The sequence below is a fragment of the Colobus angolensis genome, unplaced genomic scaffold (genome assembly GCF_000951035.1).
Source record: "Colobus angolensis palliatus isolate OR3802 unplaced genomic scaffold, Cang.pa_1.0 Scaffold126, whole genome shotgun sequence".
Taxonomy (NCBI): domain Eukaryota; kingdom Metazoa; phylum Chordata; class Mammalia; order Primates; family Cercopithecidae; genus Colobus; species Colobus angolensis.
Window position 1 is genome coordinate 6,033,260 of NW_012113808.1, and position 14,520 is coordinate 6,047,779.

Here is a 14,520-nt window from a genome sequence, read left to right on the forward strand (position 1 = left end):
ACAGCTTCCCAAAGTCCATGTTCTTTCCTTTACATGAAATACAAATATTTTAGCAGCACAACCAAGGGTTCATCATATAAACCTGGCCACATAGAGGTGGCCACAACCCAGTGGGTCCATCCCAAGTGCCCAGAAATGTGCTTTATACACATTTCCCCCTGGATTAATGTGCCTGACAACAAGGTCAGATGGTCATTGTTACCGTTATTTTCCTGACATATGGAGAGATGAAGTCACCAGCTCAAGATCACGTAGATGGTAAGAGCAGAGCAACTGATGGACCCATGCCAAAGTCCATGCCCTATGCACTATGAGCTACTGTTTGTCACGAAGTACTAAACAGAATAGCCAAGTGTACACAAGCATGTCCTGCACTCAGGCCTGGGAAAGGGAGTGAAGAGAGGGTCGGCTCAACCCAGGTCCCAAAACCCACTCCAGGTTTTCCTTTTTGCTCTACTCAGATCAAATTACACTCATGTTCAAGACTCAGATCAAACCCCCACCCATGAAACTAGCTGTCTCTAAACTCCCAACCAGATCTGTTTTTACATCTGCACTTCCGCTGTGAATTGCATGTGACTCTAATCACCACTTGCCCTCCAGTTTGTTTGGTGCAATGCTCAAGAGCATGGGTCCATACTCAAGAGCTGGATCTCTATCCCCAGTTCTGCACTTAGCACTGTGTGAACTTGGGCTTCCTACTTATAATTACCTTGAGAGCAGAGACCACTTGCCTTCAGTATTCTCTATGGACACAGCATCTAGGGTGATAACTTACACAAAATAAATGTTTATTATGCATTCTATTTAAATCCCAACCCACCAATCATTCCTACTTTGTTATCCTGAACTAAGAGTGACCATGGGCAAGTTACTTAACTTTTGTGTGCCTCAGTTTCTTCATCTGTAAGTGGCAATCACTACAGTACTTATATAGGGATATTGTGAGAATACAATGAATATCAATTATAATAAGAATTTATTTTAATACACTTTTTATGATGGAATAACTTTGGATTAAGCTACAGAGGTAGCACAGAGTCCCCATATACCTCTCACCTAGTTCCCCCTAACGTTATCTCACATTACAGTGGTACATTTATCAAAGCTGAAAAACTTATACTGGAACACTACTATTAACTAAATTCCAGACTTTATTGGTATTTCACTGGTTTTTTTGTTGTTGTTTGTTTGTTTTTTCACAATGCCCTTTTCTCTGTTCCAAGACCCAATCTAGGATACTCTATTTGCAATTAGGGTATTTTTAATGTAATAACACGTCTAACATTTATTGGGCCCTTCTATATGTTAAGCATTGTCCTAAGTGCATATACATACACACAAACACATACACATACACACATAAACACGTGCATCTCAACTAATTGAATCATCACAACAATCCCATGCAGTAGGCATTATTCCCATCAGATCCTGAAACTGAGGCTTAAGAGAATAAGCAACTTGCTAAACATCACACATCTAGTACAACCAGAAGTGAAACCAGCTCTGTCTGACTATAGACTGTTTCCTCCAAATCACTAATCAATATTGTCTCTCAGGAATTTAAACTACTAAGAAAGTCTTAGCAAAAGAAATGTGAATTGCGGCTTTTCACGATAGCTTCTTCCCCAAGATTTTGCCTGGGTCTTCCAGCAATAACTCATTCCACAAAAATGATCTGAGCACCTACTCTGACAAGGCCTGAGAAGATCACAGTGAATGGGGCAAAGTCGTGAAGCTCAGGGAGCTTCCAGTTCACTTTGGTGGAGAAACAAGAAAACAGGCCATTTCAAGATAGAGTGGTAAGTGAAGGGCCAGCACAGTATTCTAAGGGGACCCAGAGGAAGGGCGCCTCAACCAGGAGGCAGTAGGGTATCCTGGAGGGCTTCTCAGAGCAAGAGGCATCTACACTGAGGCTTGAAAGTTGAGTTGAGATTCACTAGGCAAAGTAGTAAAGTGGATGTGGGTGACAAAAAGACATCCTAAGCAAAAAGAGCTGCATATACAAAGGCCTGGAAGTGAGGAAGAGCCTGGCATGCCATTATAACTGGAATATAGAATATAAGGGAAGAACAGAGAAGTAATGTTAGAGAGAAGCAAGGCCAGTTCCTGAAGGGCCTTTTCTATCCCTGTGGTGGTCAGGATTATGATAGCCTATGCTACAATAACAAATTAACCCCAAAGTCTCATTGGCTTACCACAACAAAGACTAATTTGTCACTCATGTAGAGTCCTATGTGGGCAGGGAGCCCTCCCACCCTGTAGCTCCAGCACCTAGAACATGGCCGCAGAGGTCCACTCCAGAAGAGAAAAGAGAGGCCATAGGCACACAGTTTGTAACTGCTGGGCCTGGAAATGACACGTGTCACTTCCACTCACATTTCACACGGTCCCAACCTTACTGCAGAGAAACGTAGTCTGTGTGCCAGGAATGCTATGGAAAACAAGGAATTGTCTCTGCCCCACCAGGATAAGATACGGAACTTGCTCCTGAAGTAAGCATGAGAGTTGTAAGCATGAGAACCACCGAGTCTAGTTAACCTGTGTTTGAGAAAACTCACTCTGGCTATAAGGTGAAGAAGAGACCAGAGGGAGGCATGATGGAAAATGGGGAGACTAGCAGTACTGTAGTATTCTAGTGGGGGTTGAGGGTAATAGACCAAAGGCAGTGGCTGTAGGAACAAACAGAACTGAATGAATTTGTGAGGTTATGTCAGAGGTAGAGCTGACAGAATTTCATGAGTAACTGGATATGGGAGGTTGGGGAAGAATTAATGGAGGGAGGATTCAGAGAAAGAAGAAGGAGTTAAGGAGAGGGCCCAAATTTCTGATTTGGATAGTCAGGTGCCTGGCAGCATCAGTCAACCTGAGAACCACCACACGGCATACTGGATGCAAAAACATGCTGGGCAATAAAATATGGGGAAAGAATATGGGAAGGAGGGAGGGTTAAATCCTCATTGTCTCAGTGGAAAGTCAATAGCTGGTGCCTAACACTGAAAAAATCAAATAGGAGCAATAAAAGCATACCTTTTAGACATCTCAAAAGAATCAGCAAAACGAGTTCCAGGTGCTTGCCTCTGGAGAGGAAAAAAACACTAGGACAAAAAAAATGGAAGACTGCTGTTTAATAAAAAACTGTTGTACAACTGCTACTCTTTAAACTATGTGCATGTATATCTGATAAAAATGAATTTTTTTAAAGGAAAGACCAGCTGGTCCAGGATGTTTCTCCTTTCCTCTGAGAGGTGTCTTTTGTCTTTAACCACCTTAAATGGCGAGGTGTCCATCATGATTACAAAGGGTAGGGTACTAGTCAATGGGACAATCATACCACCTGCTGCATTTCCCCATTTGCAACAGGCCTCTGCACTTAATTATCAGAAAAATCAGGGAGGGCTTTTTAGGGGAGACTATGCTTGATCTAAATCTTGAAAAATCATAGAATTTCATACAGGAAGGAGCACTTCAAATGGATGGTAAGGGTGTGAGTATGGAGGTATGGCAAACAGATGTGTTAGGGGAAGAGTTGTAGTTGTGTTTGGAGCCTGGAAGAGAAATGAAGGTGACTAGAAGATGAAGACCAATGAAGGTGACTAGAAAATGGAGACAGAAGACCAATCAGGGAGCTGACAAAAGTGGTCAATGTTTCTCCAAAGAAGGCTCACGGACCCACATCTCAAGATTCCGAGGATCTCTCATTCCTTCAGATGCTCAGGAAGGATGGCCAGTATCCTGCATTTTAATAAGTTCACTAGGTGAATTTCATACACACCAAAATATGAGCAACACAAGTTAAGCAAGAGGATAAAGTCCTGAAATAAGGTCATGACAGTGTGAATGGGAGGAGGAAATGGTCATCAGACCCAGGGTCTCTTGGGTCCAGAGCTAGCCTTGGCCAGCAAGTCAGGTAAAGTGGCTCTTCTGCCTGCAAAGAAATGCAGATAGTGGAGAAGCAGCAATGCCCTACAGCTCCTGCTCACCTTTGACTTTCATTCCTGCCTCAGTGCAAGTCCTCCCACTAAATATGATATAGGGAAAAAGTATTGATTTCGAGTCTCAGCTTTTCCACTATGTATGTAATCTGAAAAAAATCACTTCATTGCTTGGGTCTCAGTTTCCCCAACTATAAAATGAAGTGGTTAGACTAGATTACCTCAAAGGTCACCTCTAAATCTAAGCTTCTAAAAACAACTCTGGATAATATCCAGAACATACAAGGAGCTCCTACAAACCAAAAAGAAAAGCACAGAACTCCAATAGAAAAAAAAATGGCTAAGAATATGAACAGGCAATGCATAGGGGAAGCAAAAAAAAACTAGCAAGCATATAAAAAGATGCTGATGCTCATCAGTAATCAGAGAATGCAAATGAAAACAATAGATGTCACTGTGTTCCTATTAGATTTGCAAAGTTTTGAAATTTGGATGTTGCATATTGAGCTGCAGGAACCCTCATGCCTTGCCGAAGGGACTCTAAATGGGTGCAGCCAGCCTAGGGAGTCATCTGGCACTATTAAGTTAAATTCAGTGTCTGTCTACCCTGGGACCCCGCAAGCCCAATTGTTCCTGGGTGTTTCTCCACAGAAATGATCATACAAGTGCACAAGGGAACACATACAAAGACATCCATGGCAGTATTATTTGTAATGGCAGGGGGTTGGAAGAGTGACTAGGGAAAATTTGTGGATTACTATAGGACAGTTAGAAATAAATAACTAGGAGCCAGGTGCAGTGAGTCATGCCTGTAATCCCAGCACTTTGGGAGGCCGAGGTGGGCAGATCACAAGGTCAGAAAATCGACACTACCCTGGCTAACATGGTGAAATCCCGTCTCTACTAAAAAATACAAAAAAAAATTAGCCGGGCGTGGTGGCAGACGCCTGTAGTCCCAGCTACTCAGGAGGCTGAGGCAGGAGAATAGCATCAACCCGGGAGGCGGAGCTTGCAGTGAGCCAAGATCATGCCACTGCATTCCAGCCTGGGCGACAGAGCAAGACTCCATCTCAAAATAAATAAATAAATAAATAAATAGGCATACATCTAGCAACAAGATGAATACAGCTGAGTAGGGAAAAAAAAGAATAAATATAATGAGAACATTCTACAACACTCAGCGTCCTGAAATGGCTCCCTATCGCAATAAGAGCCAAAGTCTTCACAATGTCCCACCAGGCCCTAAATGATGTGCCTCCACGCCTACTCCCACCACCTCTTTACCTCACTGATGTCATCCTCTATCACTACCCTGTTGCTCACTCTGCCCAGCCTCACTGGCCTCCCTGCTGCCATGAAATGATATGGGGCATTGATGCTGCCACAGAGCCTTTGCACTGGCTCTTCCCTCTGCCTGGGCTTGTAACCCTTCAAAGTCCCCTATACATGCATTCACACTCCTTCCCCCTTACCCTGCTCAATGTTTAACTTAGACAACAATCAACTATAATAACTAAATTATATCCTAGTCTAAAAGGCAGTAAGTACTGTCTTCTCACCCTCACCTTCACCTCTAGAATATAAGCTCCCTGAGAATGGGCATTTTTGCTTATTTTGTTCACTGATGTCTCCCAAGTATGAAAGCAAAACCTGTCACAAAAGAGGCACTATTTTAAATACACTTTTAAACACATTATATGAATGCACATGCAGAAAATGATGAATGGGAACTGGCGGTAAAGAGGATTAAACAAAATAAGAGAGGAGCCTAGCCTGGAACAAGGATGATAACTCACCATTAAGGGAGGATTCTGAGTAACTCAACCTTCTGTACCTGAGGTTAACAAAAGGGGAGGAGGGAAGCAGTGTCTGGTCACCTCTCCTGAGCCCATCTGTTGAAGTTTCTCTTTTTGCCGGGTCTTTGCCAAGTCCATCTACACAGCAGCTGTTTCTGAGATTGCAAGGTCGTTACTGGGCTGAGGATACCTCACAAGCAACCCTTCCGTGTACAACCTCACCCACCTCCCTACATTTCCTCAACACTGGCCCACCTGAGGAAGAAAGGACTGGGCTCCACATAGAACACTACCTAATAATTTTAGACTGATTTCTAACTCACAAATCACTTCACAACTTTGAAAGATATTACTGTCCCCATTGTATGGGTTAAAACAAACTAAGGCTTAGAAAGATTCATGGTTGTCCTGTTTCACTGGCTAGTCCCCAGCAGAACTGAGGTGTTCAACAACCCAGGTCTTCCTGACACCACGTTTCACGTTTTCTCTACCAACTTACTCTTCCTCTAGGTTCACATAAAAAGACTTCCAGACTATCACAGGCAACAGGCTTTAGATCTCAGTTTAAATGTAACCTTATGGAGGCTGCAGTGAGCTATTATGACGCCACTGTACTCCAGCCTGGGTGACAGAGTGAGACCCTGTCTCAAAACACAAACAAATAAATAAGTATTACCTGAAAAAAAAAAAAAAAAAAAAGACTTCCATATTAAGGAAATTAGCAAAATAAGCTTTTCCAGATCTGATTTTGCATGACCCTGTTCTCAGCTCTTTCCTGTTTCTAAGTAACTGCTCTCCATCTGTAGGCTAGGATGCAAATTCAAAACCTGTGGATTTGACACAGTCTGTCTAAAAGCTAATGTTAGAAAATAAGGCCAAACAAATCATCTATTACTATTAAGACTTTAAAAGGATTATCCGTTCTTTGCAAGGAGCCAGATGGTGAAGACCGCACACTGTCAATCAGCTCTGGCAATAATAGTTCTGATACTACCGAGGAGTACAGAGGAACCACTAAGAATGTGGGGAATTCTCAATGCAACACTCAGTGTTTGACAAGAATCAGATGATGAAAGGGTTAGGGCTGGTTGATGTTTTAAGCAGGCCAACTATTTAGGCCAAGAGATTAACATTTAAGAACAACAGCCAGGAGTGGTGGCTCATGCCTGTAATCCCAGCACTTTGAGAGGTCGAGGTGGGCGGATCGCCTGAGGTCAGGAGTTCAAGACCAGCCTGACCAACATGGTGAAACCCTGTCTCTACTAAAATTACAAAATTAGCCAGGTGTGGTGGTGCATGCCTGTAATCCCAGCTAATAGGGAGGCTGAGGCAGGAGAATCGCTTGAATGTGTGAGGCGGAGATTGCAGTGAGCTGAGATCGCGCCACTGCACTCCAGCCTGGGCAACAAGAGTGAAACCCCGTATCAAAAAAAAAAAAAAAAAAAAAGAACAACAGACTCAGGTACATAACTTAGAGTTTACTTGCATGCCACTCCTCGGACTCACTTAAGTGATTCTGGGCTCATTCTCATTCAGCAAAATGGATCAGGACTGGTGCATACTCATGGCTTCTAGTTCTTCTTTACCTCCACTTAACTTGGCACGGTGCAGTACACATGGCAGGGGCTTCATAAAGCTCCCTGAATTACAAGCTCACTGAAACTCATACTGCAACAACTTATATTAAAGCACTGAAACCTTGCAAGTCTCCTACTAAGAAAGCCTCTCAGGGATTACCAGTTTCCAATGAAAATCTCCTTAGGCTGATCTAGTCTTAACTCCTCACCCTGCCCAATAAACAAGTAAAAAGAAATACAATATAATGATAAGTATTATTGACATGGTTAGACATTTCCTAGTCAGTGACATGAGCCTTGAACACATTATAATCTCTGTTATTCTCCTTTTCCCTCAAATTAAAATGGGGATTAAACTCGCCTTGTGGTTCTAAAAGTTAGAGACTCTTTATACAAAGGACTTTAAAATAATTACTGGCACAAATTAGGTCTTCAAAAAAATTGGTAGCTTTGGGGAAAGAATGAGCCACCTTAGCACTCCACACACAAGAACGCTCTTTTTCAGATGGACTGATAGCACTCGTGTTTTGTTCTTGCTTGACACCACCAGCTGCATAATCATAAGCAAACCATTCCATCTGTCTAGCCTTCAAATTTTTTATTAAGTAAAAATAAAGGTTGTGGGCTAGAGCTCTGATATTCCTCCTACCTCCATTTTTTTTTCTTTTTTTTTTTTTTAAGATGGAGTTTTGCTCTTATTGCCCAGGCTGGAGTGTAATGGCATGATCTCAGCTCACTGCAACCTCCACCTCCCGGGTTCAAGCGATTCTCCTGCCTCAGCCTCCCAAGTAGCTGGGATTACAGGCACCCATCACCACGCCTGTCTAATTTTTGTATTTTTAGTACAAACGAGGTTTCACCATCTTGGCCAGACTGGTCTTGAACTCCTGACCTCGTGATCTACTCACCTCCACATCCCAAAGTGCTGGGATTACAGGCGTGAGCCACCATGCCCGGCTGCCTCCAATTTTTTATGCTTGTTATTACAGGGTTTCATTTAAAAGAAGTCCTCAAGTAGGGAATCTTGGTTTCTCTAAGCCTGGGTTTTGCACAATTTTTTTTGAGATCAAAAGAACATTTAAAAATTGTTTAGAAAATGAGATGGTACCCTACTCTAAGACTTTGCACCCCAGGCGGAGTGTCATATAAGAAAATAATAACATTACAAGATGGATTCTACACACATAAGTATATGTATAGACTTTTTCAGACCACAGAAGAGCAAAGAGCTCTCTCAGCCTGGAGAAGTTAAGGAGCGTTTCAACAAGGAGACATCTGAGCTGGGATTTCAAGGATGGAGGTCAGGAAAAAACACTGCAAATGAGGAAAGCATGTGCAGAGTCCCAAAGGTAGGTGACAGCATGACATATTCAAGGATTTGAAAGAAGAGAGCATTGAAGCTACAATATAAGCAATAAGAAGAGGAGTGCAAAATAAAATGGGACAGACAGGAAAAGGCCAAATCAACAAGGCCATGGAAAGGGTTTTGGTCTTTATCCTAAAAGCTACTGAAAGTCACTGAAGAGTTTTAAGCCAAAAGAAGATATGACCAAGTTTGAATTTAAATAAAAAGACTCTGACTAGAAAGGGAAAAGAAAGGATGTAAAAAGACAATTAGGGGACATTGCAATTGCCAGGTGAAAAAGGATCATGGTTTGGTGGTAGCAGTGGGGATGGGAAGAAGTGGCAGATCACAGAGTCCCCAAGGAGGTAAAGAGAAGAGAATCTGTAGATTGATTGGATAGGAGAGTAAGGGAGAAGGAGATACTAAGAACAGATTCTAAGTGTTTGCCAAGAACAACTGGCTGGATGGCCTGGTCCTTGAGGGTACACTTACAGTGACCAGAGTTAAGTCTTACTATACTGACATTTATGTGGAAATCAAACCAGAGCTGTCGAGCAGGCAGTAGGCTATATGGGTCTGGGACTCTGAGGCATCTGTGCTGAGAATGTGGAAATAAGAATCATCAGAGAGTACTTAACTGAAGCCATGGTTATGTATAAGATCACCTGTAGAAAAGCATAGAAGAAGAGAAAGGGGCCTACGAAAGCCTTGAGAATGCCAACAGTAAAGAAGGATGAATCACAAGTGTCTGAGAATAAGAGGTTGGAAGAGAAACAGGAAATCTTTTCTCAGATATTGACAAATTATCTTTCATCAGCTCTGCTTTAAGTAAGAAAAACTGAATAAGGAGACAAACTTCCATAGCCAAAGGGAAAGATAGAAATGAAAAGGCTCAAATATTCCATGTATGCAATGATCAATACTTGTATTACCAAGAATTGCCTCTATTAAAATTCTTACTTGCTACAGATTACACTATTCATTTACAAACCTCCTACCATGTTTCCCTTTAGATGAAGTACACTTACCTACCATGTGACTCTGAGCTTGACTATATGATCATCAATGTGAGCAAATATGATACACACCATGGCCAAGCAGAGACTTTAAATACACTAACATGGATTGGCTCCAGTCCTCTTGAGTTTCTGCCCTCCACCATAAGAACAGCATGTTCCTTCAACCAGGGTCTCGCAACAAAAAGATACAAAGAGCAGAACCCAACCCAGCAAAGTCCAGCAAGGCCCTCATGCAACATAAGCAATACATAAACGAATGTGATTTTTTTAAAATTTTATAGAGTCGAGATCTCATTCTGTTGCCCAGGCTGGAATGCAGTAACCCAGTCATGGTTCACTGCAGCCTTGAACCCCTGGGGTCAAGTGATCCTCTTGTCTCAGCCTTCTAAGTAACTGAGACTATAGGTGTGTGCCACCATGCCCAGCTATTTTTTCTTAATTTTTTTAGAGATAGGGGTCTCACTGTGTTGCCTAGGCTGGTCTCAAAATCCTGGCTTCCCGCAATTCTCCCACCTCGGCCTCCCAAAGTGCTGGGATTATAGGCATGAGCCACCACACCTGGCCTGAATGTCATTTTTAGCAGCTGAACTTTTGGGGCTGTTTGTTACTGCAGCAAATGCTGACTAATATACTTGCCACAGTGAGATATCTTTGACACTAAAGCTACTTATTTTAAACTGCAGTCCAAAGAAGAAATAGTACTATTTGTCTAGATTGTATTATATACCTGGCACTAATAAGTGGTTTATAGACATTATCTCATCTTAATCCTCATGACAATTATTTTCACCATTTTACAGGCTCAAATAAGTTAAATACATTTGTCAGGATCACAAAGCTAGCAAATAAATAATGGAAATGGAACAAAAATTCATCTAACTGATTCCAAAGCCCATGCATCCTCTATATTGCCATATTAATGAATCTCCTAGAAATCAAAACCTAAATCTCCCACATGGGAAACAAGACATGTTAATACATTGACAGTTGTGCTACTGTTGAGCAAGCCAAGAACAACCAGCAGGAGAATATTTACAGCTCCGGATCCGAAGCTCATATTGCCACAAGCTCCACCTTCCTCTCACAAATATCACAGCTGAGAACATGGGAGCTTTTTGGCTTGAAATTTGGTGAAATGTGGTGCTCAAGTCAGGTCACATTAAAACATTGGCAACAAAGGTTTCATTTTTATCTCAATCTCTATAGCCAGGTGACTTTTTGTAATAGCTCACTATGATCACCCCTTATGAATTCAGCTTGCACCTGATCCTTGGTAATAGGAGGCATCACTACCTTTCTGAATCTTGAGGCAAAGTTAAAACTTTAACATGTTAAGGAACAAGGAGAAGCAAGATATAGTGATCACTTACCAGTGTCCATTTGTCCATTGAGGACTTACATGTCCTGCTTGGAATTTAGGGCTGCCTTGCAGATCCCCTTATGAGACATTGTGGGGTCAGCAGGTGTGATGAGAAATAGTGAAAAAGCATAAGCTTTGAAGTCAAACAAATCTGGATTTAAATCCTGCTCTGTCTCTTACCCACTTTGTGATCCCAGGAACTCGACTTTATTTCTCTGAACATCAGTTTTCTTGGTATAAAATTCGGGTGATAGTAGCTAATTCAATTAGCTGTGTGGATATAAAATGAACTGGAATATTCTCTTCTTCTCTACTGTGGATCATCAGCTTCTGTCTTGGGCTGTAAGGAGACTCTTTGGCCAGGACTAGGGCCCTAAGATCTCCTCTCAAGTTCTTCCCCTCCCCTTTAATGGCATGCACAATGCTGTATAATCATCATCACAGGCACCAACAAGGTCAGGCAGCAAATTGTGAACACCCACTCTATCCCAACATTTCTCTAACTCTAATGCTTATGACATTGAAGCAAAACAAATTGCATTACATTCATTTTAGAGGTCAGCAAACTTAGAGGTTAAGTGGCTTGCCACAGCTCAGACCCGGTCCTCCTGACCCCCAAACCCACGCCTTTCCTACTTGGCACACTGCCCCGTACTCTTAGCTGCTCAGCCAGTTATCTCTCTCCATTGCTTTCAATGAGACCTCTGAGGAAAAAACAGGTGTCCCTGGCAGGACCACACAAACTCACCAGAAGGTATTGATTGTCAGACTTGCACACCAAAAATTAAGTCATTGCTCAGAAAAATTAAAGGAAACCTATATTAAGGGAGAAACATTTCATCCATGTACCAGAAGCTCAATATTGTTAAGGTACCAATAATTCCCCCAAATTGATCTATAATAAAATCCCCAGCAGGTTTTTTTTTATTTCTTTTGCGGAAATTGAAAAGTTGATTCTAATATTTACACGGAAATACAAAGGACTCAGAGTAGCCAAAACAATTTGGAAATAAATAGAAAGTTGGAAGACTTAAAATTAATTGCAAAACTTATCATAAAGCTACAGTGATCAACACAGTGTAGTACTGACTATAAAGATAAACATATAAATCATTGGAATAAAATTGAGAGTCCAGAAATAATCCCTTATATTTATGGTGAATTGATTTTCAACAAAGGCACCAAGACAATTCAAAGGGCAAAGGATAATCTTTGCAAAAAATGGTATTGGAACAAATGGATATCTACATGCAAAAAGATTAATGTACACCCCCTGCTCCCACCATATAGAAAAATTAACTCAAAATTAATCACATACTTAAATGTGAGAGCTAAAGCTATAAAAATTTTAGAAGAAAATCTAAAATCCCCTAAAGTCTAGGAGAAAGTCTTCTTGATCTTGGGTAGGCAAATATTTCTTAGATAGGACACTAAAAGTATGACTCAAAAAGGAAAACAAAAAATTACATGTGGACTTCATCAAACTTAATCACTTTGAGCTTCAAAAGACACCATTAAGAAAATGAAAGAACAAGCCAGTAAGAAAATATTTGCAAATCATGTATCTAAAAACATACCCAGAATTTGTAAAAAAAAAAAAAAAAAAAAAAAAAAACTCTTACAACTAAATAATAAGACAAGAAACCAATTTGAAAATGAATAAAATATTTGAAGAGATATTTAGACAGAGGAGATATATGAATGACAAATAATCCCATGAAATAATGCCAACATTATTGATTATTAAGGAAATGTAAATTAAAACCAGAAGATACCACCGTACACCCATTAGAATCAGAAAGCAGACAATAATAAGAGTTGGTGAGGATGTAGAGAAGTTGGAAACTGTATGCATTATGGTGAGAATACAAAATACTATGGCCACTTTGGGAAACAATTTGGCTGTTTCTGAAATATAAATTTACCATACAACCTAGTGAGTTCACCCCTAGCTATTTACCCAAGAGAAATGACAGCATATGTCCACACAAAAACTTGTACACAATGTTCATAGCAGCATTATTTACAATAGCGAAAAAGTAGAACTAATCCAAATGCCCACCAACTGTCGAATAAATAAATAAAATGTGACATATCCACACAATGAACAATTCAGGGAAAAAAATATGATACATGCTACAACATGAATGGCCTCAGGAATATTAAAGAAGCCAGACACAAAATACTACATATTGTATGATTTTATTTATATGAAACATGCAATAACAACAGAACTATAGAAACAGAATGCAGATTCCTGGTTGCCTGGATCTGGGGCTGGAAGCAGGAAGTAACTGCAAATAGGTAAAAGGGATTTCTGGGGGATGATGGAAATATTCTAAAACTGGATTGTGGTAATGGTTGTACAACTCTGCAAATTTATGAAATCTCATTGAATTGTTCACTTAAAACAGATGAAGTTTATGGTATGCAAATTATACCTCAATAAATCTGTTTTTTAAAAGGTCTTAATGACTCCTTTGCAAAATATCAAAAACAAGGCAAAGGAGGCAGCCTGATAAATCTCCTTTCCAGCCTTTCTCCTTTGTGTCCTCTGATGCAAAGATCTGCTTTGTGTCCTCTAGGACACCTGAGTTCCTATCTCTCCACACTAAGAACTGTCTGCCCCAGCAGCCTACATCAGCTGTACTGGACTTCTCTGCCTAGAGACTTAGCAGCCCCAATTCAGGCTTCTGGCAGCAAAGCTCACCTTGCAGAAATACTATAAGAGTTATAAATACTTTAGGTCCTTAGAGAGCTCTGTCAGTTCTCTGCTATGGCACTAGTGACCTAGGGCAAGGAAACTTCTATTCCTAGGTATAGTGAGTGTCAGTGAGCAAGGCTGCAAGGCATTCTGGCATCATAACCTCTTTAATGGCATGATTTGGCCCCTTAAGACATCCATGCTGTATTAAAAGCTAATTCCTACAAGCTAATTGCTGCCAACACCCCAGAAAAATAGACTGGATGCAGGTAATTCAAACCAAAGTCCATTTATCAGGCATAGGGGTTGGGGAACCTGACTTCAGAACAGGGAAAGGTTCTTAACCTCGGCTGCATAATTAAACTATCTGGTAAGCTTTTTTAAAAATACTATATCAGGTATAGTATGTTCTAGTAAGTCTTAATCACCACAGAGATTTGGATTTAACTGGCCCATGTGGCTTAATATCTGTGTTGTTTTTAAGTTCCTCAGGCAATTCTCCTGCTTATCCAGGGCTGCAAATCACCAGCTTTAGGAGACAGGTTTTTCCACCTATTCTCTACCAGTGACTCACTCAAAGCCTAAAATGCCCTACTCCTTAAATAAGGACTTTCCTCCCCATCTAGTAAGAGCAACAGGATAAAGATGGCTGAATGTCAGACAACAGGATGTTGCCATTCGCAGTGTAGATGCTGCCAATTTATCTCCATTTATCCCAAATACTTTATGTTGAGTATATTGATTTATATGTCCTTAATCCTGACACCTGAAAGAAGGGCTA